Raw genomic sequence first — 17722 nt, 5'->3', positions numbered from 1 at the left:
ATTAGCAGAGAAACAGAAGCAAGGAGACACATTTATCCAGCTTTTTATCATAGATATGCTAATTCTATGGCTCATAGATAGGATGGAGGAGTGGTCCCCAGAATTTGGTTCTTTCTGACAAGATTATCAGTCAACAATGAATTGAGGAGTGATCTCCAGAATCAGGCGGATTGTCAGAACAATAGCATTCCTAGGTTGGGTGTGAGGGGCAAAGTCAGAGGATTTTGGAATCAGATAGATTGCCAGGACAGAAGCCCTCCAGGGTCAGGAGACCCCCAAACCATTGCTATGTTTCCCTAGAAACTATAGCATATCATTAATACATTAACTTTGATGATATATGCAGTGTTCCATACCTGGTAGAATACCACCTGTTCAAAACAGGCCCTTCTTTTGCTCCTTCAAGTTTTCCTGGGTATAACAGCTGGTGTGTGGGACAGTAATGTCCACAAAAATAATCAGAGACTCTCACAGTAAGAAAAAGTAAAAAGGAGTTTATTACAATCTCTGAGAAAGGGCATCTTCCACCTGACAAGGTGTTTGTCAGCAGAGAAATGCAAAACATAAATTATAAAACACCAGATTAAATAGTCTGAATGCAGAAGCCCCCAAAGCCCCAACCCCTCCTCCCTCTTCTCCCTGGTCTTTTCTCCCATTGTTTGAGGGAGTACAGGTTTATATTTTAATCAAGGAATGGATACACTGGATACGAGTAATAAATTCTTAAGAGAATTCAAAACCACCATCACCTTTAAAAGAAGTACTTAAATGCTAATTAAGAGGTTGTGTTTAAATAGGAAGGACAAACACTTGCAACTAGTAGCTCTAGCTCTATTTGTTATTATAAAGTTTCAAGTCACAATTATAGTTCAAGACTATATTTTCATGAGAGTGTCTTCATTCTACTTTTAGTAGTTTTAAAGGAATAATTAACCTAACTTGTATAGGGAAAGGTATTGCTCCAACTTTAATAGGGACTAAAGCATCTAAGAGCCAGTGTTCCATGGCTAATAAGGGCTGCTTCTCACTTTAGCTAGCTCATCTGTGTACAAGAGACAATGGACTCAATGTCAAATTTAGCCAGAAGAAGCCTGTACCCTTTCTCCTTGACATCTCTCTTACCTTTGAGCCTTTCAGTACAAGCTTTTTTGAGCCTTTCAGTTCAGGTGACAATCAGATCATAGCGCTCTTAGTCTCCCACCTTTCCTCAGCTTTTCAATTTCATGGAAATAGTCAGCTTGAGATATTATCTCATACAAACTATCTTAAGGTAATACCTTTATTGATGCTTTTTATTCATTTCTGGAAATTATCTCATCCCCCTGTCCTAAAACCAACCTCTAGGATGGAATCTACCTTAGAACAAAGCAAAAACAGTTAAGCAGTTTGAAATGTAAAAACCTAAGCTTTCAATATAAGAACCTCATTATTTGGTTTAAAAAAAAAAACTGCTAAGAAAACTAGGAAGCAATTTGGTAGAAATGAACCATTGATCAAGCTAAAGTCAAAATGCATACATGAACTAAGCATAAAAGGAGATATAAGAAATCTAAAACATGGAACATATTAGCTATCAGATTTATGAATAGGAGAAGAATTTGTAAATAAACAAGACAGAGAGAGTTTTGTGGGAAGTAAAATAAATAATTTTGATTATATTAAATTAAAAGGATTTTGCACAAATAAAACCAATGTAGCTAAGATTAGAAGGAACCCAGCAAATCAGGGGTATTTATAGATAGTTTCTCAGATAAAGACCTCATATCTCAAAACATATAGAAAACTAAGGCAAACATATAAAAATATGATTAATTCCCAAGTGATAAATAGTCAAAGGATACAAAGAGGCAATTTTTAGAAGGAGAAATCTAGACTATGGTCATATAAAAATGTTCTAAATCTTTCTGGATTAGAGAAGGGCAAATTAACATAATGTTGAGGTACTGTGTCACACTATGAAGTTGGCATAGAGAACTTTCATTTTAGGGTCAGAAGGAGGAAATGATAAATATTAGAGGAGATGTGGAAAAATTGGTGGAACTGTGAACTAATCAATTTGGATTTATGGAATTTATGCCTTCAAAGTGATAAAACTGTATATACTCTTTGATCCAGCAATTCTACTCTTAGGTCTCTTTCCCAAGGTACCTAGGGAAAAAGAAAAATAACCTCTATATAAGATATCTGTAGCAACTGTCTTTGTGATGGGAAAAAAATTAGATATTTATGCATAGGTATATATTTCATTTTACATAGATAAATATAGATATATATATATATATATATATCTCAAATGTTGTCCTCTAATGTGGGGTTATGAGAGAGAGAGAGAAATAAATCAAAACTTAAAATGTAATAAAAAATTAATTTTACATTAAATATTAAATTTTAAAACAGTTAAGTAAAAACAACTGATTAAACAACTTAATTAATTAAGCAATTAAACAACTACAATTAAATGTATACAAAATTCATCCCTTATAAAGTTTGACCTTTCTACCAAGAAGACAATTCACTAGGATGTTTTATCTCTACCATCCCATCTTGCACACGAGACTACACACATAGAAAGTGTTAAATATATTATTATTGATAATAATAAAACTAAACCTGGATGAAAGGAGGTATTTGGGAATGAGCTAAAAACGTTGCTACCATTCAGGCCTATTTTCTGTTTTCAAGCAAAAGAAGGAAAATGAATGGACCTTAAACTCTAGGATTCCTCTTTGGAGTAATTCTTGATGGCCCTAAGGGAGCTAAAAGCCTCCATCAGAATGGGCCAGGGAGCCAGTGCCAGAAGCAAAGGGGTCAGGCTAACTTGGATCACCCCTATTTGTCTAGGCTGCAGTGCAAGGACAACAAACACTGTACATCCAGGATCTCTGGGGAAGAAGAGTCTGGATAATTCCTTCCTGAATAGCTGCCTTTATCCTGGGCTTTGGGCTACAGAGGAACTTAGTGAAGAACTTGGACAAGATGTTGGATCTGGTGGCTTGGGGACAAAGGCTTCTTGAAGCACCTGAATCAACACATAAAACACCAAACTTCAAATGCCATAGCCACAGAGAAAGTTCTCAAAACCAAAACACCACTTGTTAAAATAAGTGAGTGACCAAAGCAATCATAGTAGACTTTGGATAGAAAATGCCATCTGCATCCAGAAAAAGAATTATGGATATTGAATATAAATCAACAAATGCTATGTTCACTTCTTTTTTCTATTTTTTTTTCTCTCCTATGGTTTTTCCCTTTTGTCCTGATTTTTCTCTTTCAACATGAATCATAAAGCAACGTCTACTAAAATAAATTAATTAATTAAAAACTAAAAAAAAAAAAAAAAAACAAGAAAACAAAGTGAGTGATGCAAAAGTTTATAGAATGAAGTCATTATCTGAGGACATACCACAAGGCAGTGATAATTCTGAACACAAATCTTAGGAGATGAAGAAGAGAGATGGGTTCATGGACACTGTTCTTCTCTCCCACAAAAGTTGTCTCTCCTGCTACTCCTCTCAGGAATCCCTGGAATTCACTAAGGCTCTGTTTTATGAGGGGGGAGGGAGAAGGATATAAAATAGAGAGGTTGAAGAGGCAGAGGTAGTTAGAGTAAGAGGAGATAGAGGAAAGATGGAGGGGAGGAAGACACATCCATTCCCCAGGGGCACGCAATATATTATATCTATATCCCACTCTCTCCCAGACATGCACCAGTTCCCTGAACTCCTTCCTCCCTCAAGATGCTGTTATTGTTCCTAACTCTTGCCCTCTTTGGAGTATCAGTCAATGGAATCCAATGCAAGACTTCCACTTTCATTGTTGATGACTTGCTGTTCTGTTCTGACTCCCAGAATAAGGTTTAGACTTAAATTAGGGACAAGTTCTAGGAGTGGAAGCAGACTCAAATGCAGCTCAACTTTCTCTTCCCAGGCTCTAGTCATCTTTCAGATAATTTTTTGGTTACTTCAGGAAAGGGAGATAAGAGGGTGATGCATGTGTCTAGAAATATACCACTATTTAAATCCAGTGATAATATTTCTCATAGAAAAGAGAAGGCTTAATTCAGACAAGATCATGTTTCCAAGTATTTGAAGAATGATCATGGACATCATCATATTGATACAAGAGAGAACAAATTTGTTCTGTGGGACTCTAGGGAGCAGAATTAAGCTAAGGGGAAAAGAGGCAAGAAGGTAGTTTTGGGATAAATATATGAGAGAATTTCCCAACAATCACAGTTGTACAATCATGAAATAGTAGGGAACATTTCATCACTGGAGGTTCAAAAGGAAACTTTATAACTTGTCAAGAACTTATAGTAGTTTTTATATTGGCTAGAAAATGAAAAATGAATGGATCCCCATCAATTGGAGAATGGTTGGGTAAATTGTGGTATATGAATGTTATGGAATATTATTGCTCTATAAGAAATGACCAGCAGGATGAATACAGACAGGGTTGGAGAGACTTACATGAACTGATGCTGAGTGAAATGAGCAGAACCAGGAGATCATTATATACTTCAACAACAATACTGTATGAGGATGTATTCTGACAGAAGTAAATTTCTTCGACAAAAAGAAGATCTAACTCAGTTTCAATTCATCAATGATGGACAGAAGCAGCTACACCCAAAGAAAGAACACTGGGAAATGAATGTAAATTTTCTGCGTTTTTGTTTTTCTTCCCGGGTTATTTTTACCTTCTGAATCCAGTTCTTCCTGTGCAACAAGAGAACTTTTCGGTTCTGCACACATATATTGTATAGGATATACTGTGACATATTTAACAAGTATAGGACTGCTTGCCATCTGGGGGAGGGGGTGGAGAGAGGGAGGGGAAAAGTCAGAACAGAAGTGAGTGCAAGGGATAATGTTGTAAAAAATTACTCAGGCATGGGTTCTGTCAAGAAAAAAGTGAGTGCAAGGGATAATGTTGTAAAAAATTACTCAGGCATGGGTTCTGTCAAGAAAAAGTTGTAATTATTTAAAAAAAAAAAAAAAAAGAACTTATAATAGTGATTTCTTCTGTGGCTGGGGTTGGGTTCCATGGAATCTTTTATAACTCTGAGATTCTATGATGCTTTGATCCAAAGATAACCTGGGCAAATCTCTATTTTAGGACCCAGGAAACAGTGGATATTTGAATTTTGAGACTCCTCCTATATCAACAGCTCTTGTGGCCAGATGCCTCCTGTAAAGTATAGGCTAGCTCCCTGGAGGGCTTTAGGGTCAGCCAGAGTCAGGATAAATCAAAGTCCTTGGTCTTTAGGGGGAGAAGTAAAGGAGAAGGCAAACTGCCATGAGGCTTGCCAAAGATGTCTCCTGGATCCTGGAGTCCAGAGTCACCAGCCTCTCTCCTTCTTGTCCTGCCACCAAGTCACTCTGCCCTCTCTCCCTCCAGCCTCCAATCCTTGCATCTGATTATCTTAACACCAAACAAGCACCAATAGTGAGAAGAGCCATTTATCCAAATATATGCTAATAGAGTCATTTTCTCACATTGAATAGGTAATTGGCCTTAAATGCTCAGTTGTGTGATTCAAGCACACCTTTTTGGAGTTTCAGCCCTCTACAATCTCCTTCAGTAGTTACTTGGCTACTCTAGAAGTCAGAGTGCACATAACCTTTGACTCCTAAGCTTGGTTACAAAGGTCAGACTCTCAAGAACTGAGAGTTCCCTACCAGTTGTGCAGAACATTGGAATCTCCTGGGAAAATGCATGGGAAGAACAGTGCCTCACTTTGAGTCATTTCTCATCTTTTCCTCTCCTTGTGTATTGAAGAAAATTTGAGCTGAACTTAAAAGAGAGATATAATTTGGTTAGAATCATTTATCCAGCTGCTTTGTTGGTACTGAGGAAAACAAGACCATAGAAAATTGTGAATCTGAAGAAGGCAAGATGAATTGAGGGAAAGTGCAGTGGTACCTTAAATATTGCTACTAATTCTACTGGTACAATCCCATCACTGGTGAAGAATGGAAAGATTAAACAAAAGGACAAAGTTCCTGCCTGGTAAACTGAAATGGAGCAATAGAGAGTATTTAATTGTCACCTCCTCTGCAGGAGAATATTCCCTAGTTCTATAAGATGAACTGTTTGTTCAAAATCATGGAAATATAACTCACCAATGGCCAAATCATAGTCATCCAATTCCCTTTTACAACAAGTTGGATTTTTAGGATCCCTAGACTTTGAACCTAATGGCCTCATATATTACTTTTCTCTCTCTAAAAGCAACCAGTCCTGGGCTATAAGTCTTGTCAAACTGAGTCAATTTTTCTGGACCACAGCCCATTCTCTTATACCTAATCTAACGCTTCTTTCCTTCTAATGCAAAGATGTCTTCCTTTCATTGTTCTCTAACCTCACCAATTGTCTGCTCTCTAACCTCATCAACTGCCTGTCCTCAGAATTTGACAAATTCGATAAAAAATAAGTAAAAAAGAAACTAAGAAGGTAAATAGAATATTAGAAACATTAGACATAATAGATCTCTGGTTAAAATAGAATGGAAATAGAAAGGAATATCCACTTTTCTTAACAGCATATGGCACCTACACAAAAATAGATCATGTAATAGGGCATAACGCCTTAAAATCAAATGTAAAAAGGCAGAAATGTTAAGGGCATTTTTTTCAGATCATACTGCAATAAAAATTACATTCAACAAAAAACAATGGAAAATAACTCAAAAATTAATTGGAAACTAAATAATCTCATCCCAAAGAATAAGTAGGTCAAAGAACAAATCACAGAAATAATTGATAATTTCATTAAAGAGAGTGACAATGAGATGACATACCAAAATGTATGGGATGCAACCAAAGCAGTACTGAAGGGAAAATTTCTTTCTCTTAAATTCTTACACCAACAAAATGGAAAAAGAACAATAGATCAATCAATTGGACATGCAACTGGAAAAAACATGAACTAAAAATCCCCAAGTGAGTAGAACATTTGAAATCTTAAAAATCAAATACTTTAATAAGATTAAAGTAAAACAACTTCTTGAACTAATAAATAAATCTAGGAGCTGCTTTTATGGGGGAGAACCCAATAAAACAGATAAGCCATGTTAATTTGGTTTTATAAAAATAAAGAAGAAAACCAAAAATCCAATGTCAAAAATGAGAAAGATGAAATCATTATCAATGAAGAAGAAATTAAAGCAATCATTAGGAAATATTTAATGAATTATATGCCAATAAATCTGACACTCTGAGCAAAATCAATGAATATTTATGATAATATAAACAACCTAGATAAACAGATCTGGAAATAAAAAGCCTAAATAATCTCATCTGCGAAAGAGAAATTGAATAATCCATTAATGTACTCCCTATGAAAAAATCCCCATAGTCAGTTCACAAGTGAATACCAAACATTTAAAGAACAATTAATTCCAATGTTATATAAATTATTGAAGAAAATAAACAAAAAAGGAGTCCTACCAAGCTACTTTTATGACACAAATATGATACTCTAAAATGATTTCACTTCCAGTAAAAATGTAATGTTTATTTACCTAAACCAGGAAGAACTAAATCAAGTAGAGACTTCATTCCCTAAGGAATATTGAGGCAAAAATTTTGTACAAAATACTAGCAAGGAGACTACATCAAGGATTATACACTATATCTCATTATAGATGGGAATATAGAACTGGTTCAATATTAGGAAAACTATCCATATAACTGATCAAATCAATAATAAAACCAACAGAAATCATATGATCATCTTAATAGATACTGAAAAAGCTTTTGACAAAATGCAGCAGCCATTCCTATTCACTACAGAACATAGGAACAAATGGAGTTTTTCTTAAAGTGATAAGCAGGATCTATCTAAACCCATTAGCAAGCACAGTCTGTAATGGGATAAACTAGAAGCCTTCTTAATAAGATCAGGGGTGAAGCAAGGATACCCATTATCACCACTATTATACAATATTGTACTATAATACTAGGTGTAACAAGAAGACAAGAAAAGAAATTGAAGGAATTGGAATAGGCAATAAGGAAACAAAACTATCAGTCTTTAGATGTTATGATGGTAGAGTTACAGAGTGCCAGTACTGAATAAGTTCATGTACAGGATGAGTCTAGTTCAGGTATTAGAGACCTGATCTCTGTAAGGGCTAATCATTTCAGAGCATTAGTTCAACATCTCCCTAACAATGAATGAAAGACATACTTCAGACAAATTTAGGATAATCTTGATGGAGGATGCATGTGACACAAACATCACAATTACACTATTTCTGACTCTGTCTTGGTGAATACTTTGACATAATAATTTCTGCTATTTACAACTCCATTTCAATAAATATTTTGTTATTGAAAAACATCACAATTATTTACAATTCTGTTGGTATTGATGAGCATCATAACTATGCTATTTACAATTCTGTCTTGGTAAGTAACTGATATTGATAGTTAAAGTAGATACTGAAGTGTGATATGGGAGCCTCCTGCCGGTGGCTGCTGGAGGTCTAACTTAGACCTGTAGAATGGATCTCTTCATGTCAGAGAATGATGATGATGATGATGATGATACAAGAAAACTGAGAGACAGTTGCATCCTCCAACCTCTCTCCTCTTCCCTTTTGCCTCCAATTTATTTCATTCCCAATCCACAAGGAACATCTGCAAAGGCTACTTTACATCCCTTCAAGTTTATGATTCACAGCTGTGGTGGCTCTCGGAGAATTGACCTGCCCCTTCACCTAGGCATGGTCCTTAACAATTTCCAGTTTTTTGTGTTATGGAAACACAATTATTTACCACAGCATAGTCAGTAAGTTTATTCATTAACTGTTATTTGAGTCCACATGCTAAGATATCTGAGTCTGCATGCTAAGGAGTGCAAACAGCACTATAGCAGGTGTTGAATCTTGTGAGATATCATGGAGGCAAACTTTCAAATGGAGAAGAGGACTATAATCAGAACAGGCATTTTTTCATAAGTCTCTCATCAGTCTCCTAGCTTAGTCCTTTGATGTGTTGGTCCATTTAATTACCCCGACTAAAAACATCTTACAGGGTCTCTTGTCCCTTTCCTTCCCCACAGGTTACTGAAGGAACTCTTTTGGGAGGATTCTACTCATGAACAGCTCTCAGGCACTGTTGCGTCTTTGTTTCTTGTGATGCTTGTGTCCCAAGTTTGGGCTCCATATATTGGGTTATGGTAGCCACCTGCCAGTGGCTGCTAGAGATCTAATTTAGACCTGTGGAATGGATCTCTTCATGTGAGAGGATGGTGACGATGATACAAGGAGACTGAGAGGCAGTTGCATTCTCTGATCTTTCTCCTCTTTCCTCTGCCTCCAATTTATTTCATTCACAATCCACAAGGAGCATTTGCAAAGGCTGCTTTGTAACTTCTTCAAGTGTTATGATTCACAGCTGTGGAGGCTTTGTATCTTTGTATCTATTCTTTTTCTGTACCTCATTTGTACAACATAATTACTATTTTTACCTTAACTCTGCCCCAATTTTTTTTAGTTTACCTATTTTTGATATGACTGCCTCTTTGACCTCCATACTGAGAACATAGGGCTGACTTGGATTTTAGTAAGTCATGTGCATCCCTAGGAGTAAGGGTTATGTGGATGAGGTTTTCTTCCCTTATATAACATTGTTTAGTTTCTTCTCTACTAGGATCTTGCCTGTCAGAATTCTAAGCACATAAGAACATCTCAAATTTTGTTCTTTTAAGAGAAGGGCAAATCATGACAGGAATTCAGATCCACTTTGGGACTTTGGGTTTCATAACTAGGTGAGTAAGACTGAGGGAGCAAAGAATCCTTTCCATCTGATCTCACCTGATCTTATATTTACAGTCACTTGAATGACAAGGCAAGTACTCTGTGTCATATTCAACATGGCTTGCCATAGCCCTCACTTTAATTCTTGCATTCTTTCACCAAAACCTATATCTAATTGCACACACAAGAGCATGATGATATAAGATTTTAAGGCTTGGAAAGGGAGCTCTCTCACAGTCGATCTTCCTATCATTCCTCCTTGATCTAATCCTAGGTTGTGGAATATCCTGTCAAGGACATAAGCTAGCACCTGGATATGGGTTGTCATCTAAAGACATGATTAGAAGAATAATGGAGAGATCTTTACTACCCAGAAACCTTAGGAAGAAGTGAATGTCCCATTAATGAAGATTTATAGAAATGAAGAGGGGGAAAACATTTATATATGGCACTGTTTATCAGGCACTGTGCTAAGTACTTAACAAATATTTTTTCATTTGATTCCCACAACAACCCTGGGAAGCACACACTGCTATTAACCCATTCTGCAGCTGAGGAAATTGAAATAAATAGAGGTTAAGTGACCTAGGGTCACATATCTAGGAAATCTCTGGGATGGATTTGAACCAAATTCCTAACTCTTAGTCCAATACTTGAGCCACCTAACTTCAAAGTTAAGTTACCAGGAAGAGACTAGATGAAAACTTACTGGGATGTTGTAAAAAGATATTCTGATATTCTACCATTTGTGTGAAAGGGTGAGTGATGGAATGACCTAATTGGGACCAACTCTGGGGTCCTTTTATGTGTCTTGTCCCTCAGCATACAGTTACAATATGGAAAGGAGTAGAACATCAGGTATGGTAGTCCCACAGATTCTGTCCAGGAAGCCATTCTCAGGATCAGAAGAGCATATTATCCTAATGGCTGGTGGCAATGGAAAAATGCATTCAGCTCTTCACCTTCATGTCTAATAAAGGCCATAACCTACACTTTGGAGATGTCAGCCAATCAATTTATTGCCTTGCCCCCACAAGAAACAATAGTAGTTAATTCCATTTTTGGCTATCAGTCAAAGTGTTTATCTGGGATTGGATTTGAGTGAACATCCTTCAAATCATGAAAAACAGGAGGAAGTTTGCAATTCTCAGACAATAAAAGAAACAGTAAAAATGACACCTCCAAAGATGAGGCTCTACTCTCAAAAAGTATAAAGATGACACCTGATCCTGAATGATTCCATTAGAGTCTAAATGAGAAAGCCTTGATCTTAGGTGGAGTCCAAATAAAAGCTATAACCCTTCCTAGAATGGGAGTAAAAACCTTTACAATTTCACCATGCCAGACAATAGGAAATGACTGAAAATTGCATCACAAAAATGTATATGAACTTCCCACAGAATAAGTCCATACCTCCTGGTTCTCAGGTAACCTGCATTGGACTGGAGAAACAAATACAAAGGATTGGAGGAAGGAAGCTATAAAACTGGCTTCAATTTGGCTTTCAGAGCTATAGGTGAAGGAAAATCCTCCCATTCATCCACCCTACAATTCTTGCCCGAGCCCAGCTGATCATAAAGGAGGGTAGGAATACAAGGGGTGATTGAGGATAGGATTCAGATAGAAGGACATAGATGATATGATTGCACAGAAGAGGAAAATCCCTCTAGGACAAAAAAGGAATCACTTTCCTAATAACTTAATAAAGAGTCTGCAAAAAGTTGGTGTGGTTCTCAGATGATTCTATTGGAGGGAAAGTCATCTATGAAGAATGGGCATTCTTGACTTTGGGGTGGGACGGTGATAGGGAGAGATCGATTCTCTACTCCAAAATGTAAAGCTATTTAGGACTGGGGCAGGCACAAGGCTTAATTAACCTTTTCTCAGCAGCTGTGCTCTGCTCTGAGAAATACTTAAGCTAATCCATTAGATCCTTTTGCCCCACACTTAGTTCTAAAGGCCTCCTTGTCCCCTTTAGAGCAAAAGACTTATCATAGAATTACACGTAAAGTTTATGTGTAAACAAAACTTTATGCCCTAATGCGCTAGAAGTTTTCTTGCCACTGAAGGGCTACCTGGATTCCAAAGCTGTAAAGGTGACTTTCCCAGGGGATGTCCAGTTTTTGCTTTCTCCACTACAGGTCATCCTGCACTCTAAAACTCACACTAGGATCCTCTTTTGGGGATACTGATGTGATACTTGCTGCCTCCTTTGTCCCATGGTGATGTTTCTAATTTCCTTCAGGATGAGAGTGAAATCTACCTGTTTTCCTTCTTACCCTCTAAAGATCATCTCCACTTCTTCCAGTGGACTCCAGTCTGATAAAGTCAGATCAGGAAGAGAATCAGATAATCTCCATTCCAACCCCTCCCTTTCCTCTATTCTCCATTATGCCTCTCACTCTCCTCAAGGGAACTCACTCAGTGGGCAAAAGGTCCTGTTAAGAAGATAGCAAAGGTTGAGTGGAATGAGAAGGACCAGGAGATCATTATATACTTCAACAGCTATACTATATGATGATCAGTTCTGATGGACGTGGCCCTCTTCAGCAATGAGATGAACCAAATCAATTCCAATAGAGCAGTAATGAACTAAACCAGCTACACCCAGGGAAAGAACTCTGGGAGATGACTATGAACCACTACATAGCATTTCCAATCCCTCTATTTTTGTCCGCCTGCATCTTTGATTTCCTTCACAGGTTAATTGTACACTATTTCAAAGTCCAATTCTTTTTGTACAACAAAATAATTGTTTGGACATATATACATATATTGTATTTAACTTATACTTCAACATGTTTAACATGTATTGGTCAACCTGCCATCTACGGGAAGGGGTGGGGAGAAGGAGGAGAAAAGTTGGAACAAAAGATTTTTCAATTGTTAATGCTGAAAAATTACCCATGGATATTCCTATGTCTGAAAGCATGAATTTAACAATATATTTCATGCTTTACATATTTAAAAATAATTAATGTTTCTGTTTTTGAAGTTAAGGAAAATAGATAGTTATAAGAGGAATAATAAAGATTTCACAGTTTTACCAAAAAAAAAAAAAAAAAAAAAAAAAGAAGAAGAAGAAGAAGAAGAAACAGAAGAAAATATCTTCACCAATGGGCAAAAAGTCCTGGCAGGACAGTTTGCTAAGAAGAGAGCTTCCTTGGCAAGCATCACCCTTTGCAGAAAATACACAGGAATATTATTGCCAAATTTCAAAACCCTCAGATCAAAGAGAAAATTTTGCAAGAAACAAGAAAAAAAATTCAAATACACAGGAGCTATAATTAGAATTGTACAAGACTTAATCAGCAGCTACAATAAAAAATCACAAGTCTTGGAATCATATCTACAGACCAGCAAAAGAATTAGGCTTGCAGCCAAAAAGATCATATCCAGCAAAATTATCCATAATTTTGAATGAGAAAAAATGGACCTTCAATAAACTTACAGAGTTCCCAGACTTTCTATTAATCAAACCCAAACTTAACTGAAATTTACCATATAAAAGTTAGTATCAAAGAGCAATTTTAAGGAACTCAACATGAATAAACCGTTTAAAGATGAGCAAATTGTTTATAGTTTTTTAATATGGGAAATTTATACTATATGTTTAAGATTCACATCAACAATAGAGCAGCTCAAAAGAAAGGTTGGCAGAGTTAAGGTAAAAATCGTAATATTATACAAATGAGGTTTAGAGGAAGAACAGATACAGAGGCATTAGAGGTGGGAGAAGGGCTTGTAGGTCTGAAAACCTACTCACATGAGGAATGGATTCAATAAGCAACACTACATATATACCATGAAGGGTATAGCACCCTCCAAAATCTATAAAGAAATAAGATACAAGGGATGAGCAGATTGGGAAGCAAAAGGTAAGGGAAGAAGATATGGGAGGGATCCTTGTGCAGGGCAAGGTTAAGTAACAGAAAGGCAAGTTATGGAGCAGAATTTAATGAAAGAGTTAGGGATAGGAAAGATGTATGTAGGCTGTGTGTGTGTGTGTGTGTGTGTATCTACATGTGTATACATAAGTATATCTTAACTGTAGCTTGCTTGGGAGTGGGAGAGATGAAAAGGGGAAAAAGAATAAAATAAATAAGGTGCACAGCAGAGAATCAAAGAACAATTTACAAGGAAGCAAAGAAAAAATGAACACTCATGAATATAATTTCTTCTACTAATATATATGCTTTCCTGATCTGGTAATTTGTTGTTATATATTTTGAATCTTCCTTAGTGTTCTAATAGGCACATGACAATGCTCTCTTTGTTTAGTTGTATTTTGTTTTGTGTTCCTTTTCTGTCTTTCTTTTTTTCTTATTGTGCTTTTTCAAATAAAATAATTTTTTACAAATTTTCATTCTGAGTTTAAATATCAAAAATATCATTAAAATTCACACAGTAGAACACCAAAAAGGAACTCCATATTTAACTGTCTCTATTTCAAAATGCTTATTTTAAAGTATAGTTTTGTTTGTGCTTCCTTCAGTACTTTCTTCTGTTCTCTTCTATGCAGTTATTTTGAAAAATATTACAAAACTATGCCCAAAGGGTAATAAAACTGTGCATACCCTTTGATTCTGCAAAGTCACTACTGGGTTTATATTCCAAAGAGATCATAAAAGAGGAGAAAGGACACATGAGCAAAAATGTTTATAGTAGTTCTTTTTGTGGGGAAAGGGAATTTGAAATTGAGTAGATGTCCATCAATTGGGGAATGGTTGAATAAGTTATGATATATGAATGTAATGAAATATTATTGTTCTATAAGAAAAAATGACCAGGCTGGTTTCAGAAAAACCTGGAAAGACTTATATGAACGGCTGCTGAGTGAAGTGAGCAGAACCAAGAGTACATTGTACACAGTAACATTAATATTATGTGATGACTGGGGCAGCTAGATGGTACAGTGGATAGAGTACTAGCCCCAAAGTCAGGAGAACCTGAGTTCAAATCCGGCCTCAGACACTTATATTTCCAAGCTATGTGATCCTGGATGAATCATTTAACCCTAACTGCCCCAGCCAAAAAAAATTATGCGATGATCAACTATAATGGACTTGGCTCTTCTGAGCAATGAATTGATTCAAGATAATTCCAATAGATTTGGGATGGAAAATGCCATTTACACCCAGAGAGAGAACTATGGAGATTGAATACAGATCAAAGCATATTTTTTTTCCATCTTAAAAAATTGTTTGCTTTTTCTTTCTTGTGGTTTTCCCCTTTTGTTCTGATTTTTGTTTCACAACATGACAAATATGGAAACCTGTTTAAAGAGATTGTACATATTTAACCTAGATCAGATTGCTTACTGTCTTGGAGAAAGAAGAGATTAAAAAAAGTGAAGAAAAGAAAATTTGGAACTCAATGTCTAGCAAGAATGAATGTTGGAAGTTATCTTTATGTGTAATTGGAAAAATAAAATTGAATTTTTTCAATTGAATAAAAAAGAAAAGTATTACAAAGTCTCTATGTGTTTTTTACACTATTATTAACCTCCTTCACTCTTCCCAGTTAAAACAGAGAAAATAACAAATAAGTTTCATTGTAACAAATGAGCTTCTAACCTTGTAAAAATACATATTACACATTACAATATATGTAATAATACAAATCAACACAATGACCATAATCAAAAATGTATGTTCCTTTCTTAATCTTGAGTCCATTTCTCTCTATCAGAAGGTGGGGAGCATACTTTATCATGGCTCCACTAGCAACAAAGTCTATCAAAGTTCTTAAGTTTTTCAAAATTTCCTTTAGAAATTTTAGAATAATAATAGTATACTACATTCACATATTACAATTTGTTCAGCCATTCCCCAGTCATCTAGAAAGTGACCCAAGGCACTCCCTTAGATTCTAGATTTCTGCTTTTATTTTTCCTTCTTTTGTTCTCTCCTTCAAGATCATAAAGTTTGTTTTGCTGATGACTATTTTGTCCCCCACAATATCTTATCTCTTATCCTCTTTAATCCCACTTCTTTCTCTGTTGAGTTGATATATTTCAAATTGTTCAAGTATATGCTTGACTCTTCTTTGTCTATTTCAAATAATTTAGATTTATCTGATTCCCACTTCCCCAGCCCCTTCTACATGTTTGTAAAGTTTTCTTCTCAAATATCCTAATTAAAAGAAATAGTAAATTCCACCCCCTTCTTCCTCCTTTTTACTCAAGTGAATTCCCTTTATTCTCTTCTCTTTCTTCTCTTCAAATCCATGGAACAGGACCAATGAACTCCTAGAACTTCTGTATAATGGGCTGAAGCTCGAGTTGATGCACTGAGGTCCCAAGCACGTGAGGCTAAATAGTAATTGGACCATACCCTATTAATATATATTCTTGGAGAAAGAATGACCCCAGACTACTCTTTGTGCAAGTCCTGATGTGTTTATTAGGAAATGACGATTTTGGTGGGTGGATGCAGAGGGACAGAGAGAGAAGTGGAAAGAGACTGCTGGCTGGTTCCTGTTGTAGCTGCTCACATTGCTATGGCAATCCCCCTTCACCTCCGATCCTTCTTCACCTCCACTAAGAATAAAGATCGAAGATTTTCCCCTAACCTGAATTCCTGACTCTGGCTGATTTTAAATATGCGGTCATCACACTTCTGTTTTTCTTTAATCTCCTTAAACACCTTTTAAAGATGTTAAGACCCCAAAGGGGCAAATTGTTTCTACTTCTTAACTAGAATGGTTATATCATATCATTATATTTCCAAATGGTCAAATCAATTCACCTTTCTAGGTTGCTCTGGAATCTGTGTTTCATATTTTCTGCTCTGGTCTTTGCATAAGAAATGCTTAAAAAACAACTATGTTCTATTAAAAGACCATTTTGCTCCTGTAGAATTGATCTGAGGTTGACAAGGTAAATTATGCTGAAGTATAAACCTAGATATTTTATCTTTTGGAACATTATGTTCCAAGATATCCTCTTACTTATCGTAGAAGATTTCTTTCTAAGAACTTCAGGATTTTTATTTGATGTGGGATATTGGCTATCATTTTCCTAGAACTTTTCCTTTTAAGGTTCATTTTGAGAGGTAATCAATGCATTCTTTCTAGCATCACATTTTCTTTTGGTTCTAATGTACCCAGGCAGTTCTCATTTGTGATTTCTTATCACATCCTGTACTGGGTTTTTTTAAATGTAGTTTTTAGTTAATGCAATGATCCTTTAATCATCTCTCTTTGACCTGTTTCCAGAATATTTTTTAAAATATTAGGTATCATACATAATCTTTAGAATAAATATTCGAATATTTCTTGCCACCCTATAGAGTTCTTGTTAATTTTATTTTTGTATATTCTAGCTTCTAGGAAATCCATTTATTAAATAACATTTGCCACTTTATCTTCTAAGCTACTTTTATTCTCATTCGTTTCTCTAGAACTTTTATTTCATTTTTATCTCTTGCTACATTTCTTCTAGTTATTTATATCAAAAGGGGGAGCAAAGGAAAAAGGGGGAAGGGAAGGAATGAGGAACTAAAGAAACAGCAGAGTGGGACCTTAGGGAGGAGATTTCACTATATGTGTGAGCATCTGTATATGCATACATGTGAGTATATATACACATACATTTTCTATCCTCCCTCAGGAATAGAAGTAAGGCAAAGTGGTTGGGGAGCTGGTTTCAAAATCAGGATGAATTGGATTCAAGTCTTATATCTGACCTATTATGGCTGTATGACCCAAGAAAAATCTTCGAACCTCTCAGATCTATAGTCAACTCTCCAAGACTGCATTGCCCAGAAGCCACCATCTCTCATTGATAGAGGGAGTTTGTTCAACCTAGAGTCTCCTATACCAAAGAAATAATGGATCTCATCCATGTCACTTTATATATTTTTGCGCCAGATTCAATTTCAGCTCATTGAATTGATTCATGATTTGATTGAACTGGCCGAGTAATTTTGTAGTTTTAGTGACAGGTGTTGCACA

The sequence above is a fragment of the Sarcophilus harrisii genome, chromosome 1, assembly GCF_902635505.1.
Source record: "Sarcophilus harrisii chromosome 1, mSarHar1.11, whole genome shotgun sequence".
NCBI lineage: Eukaryota > Metazoa > Chordata > Mammalia > Dasyuromorphia > Dasyuridae > Sarcophilus > Sarcophilus harrisii.
This window is presented reverse-complemented; position numbering follows the sequence as displayed.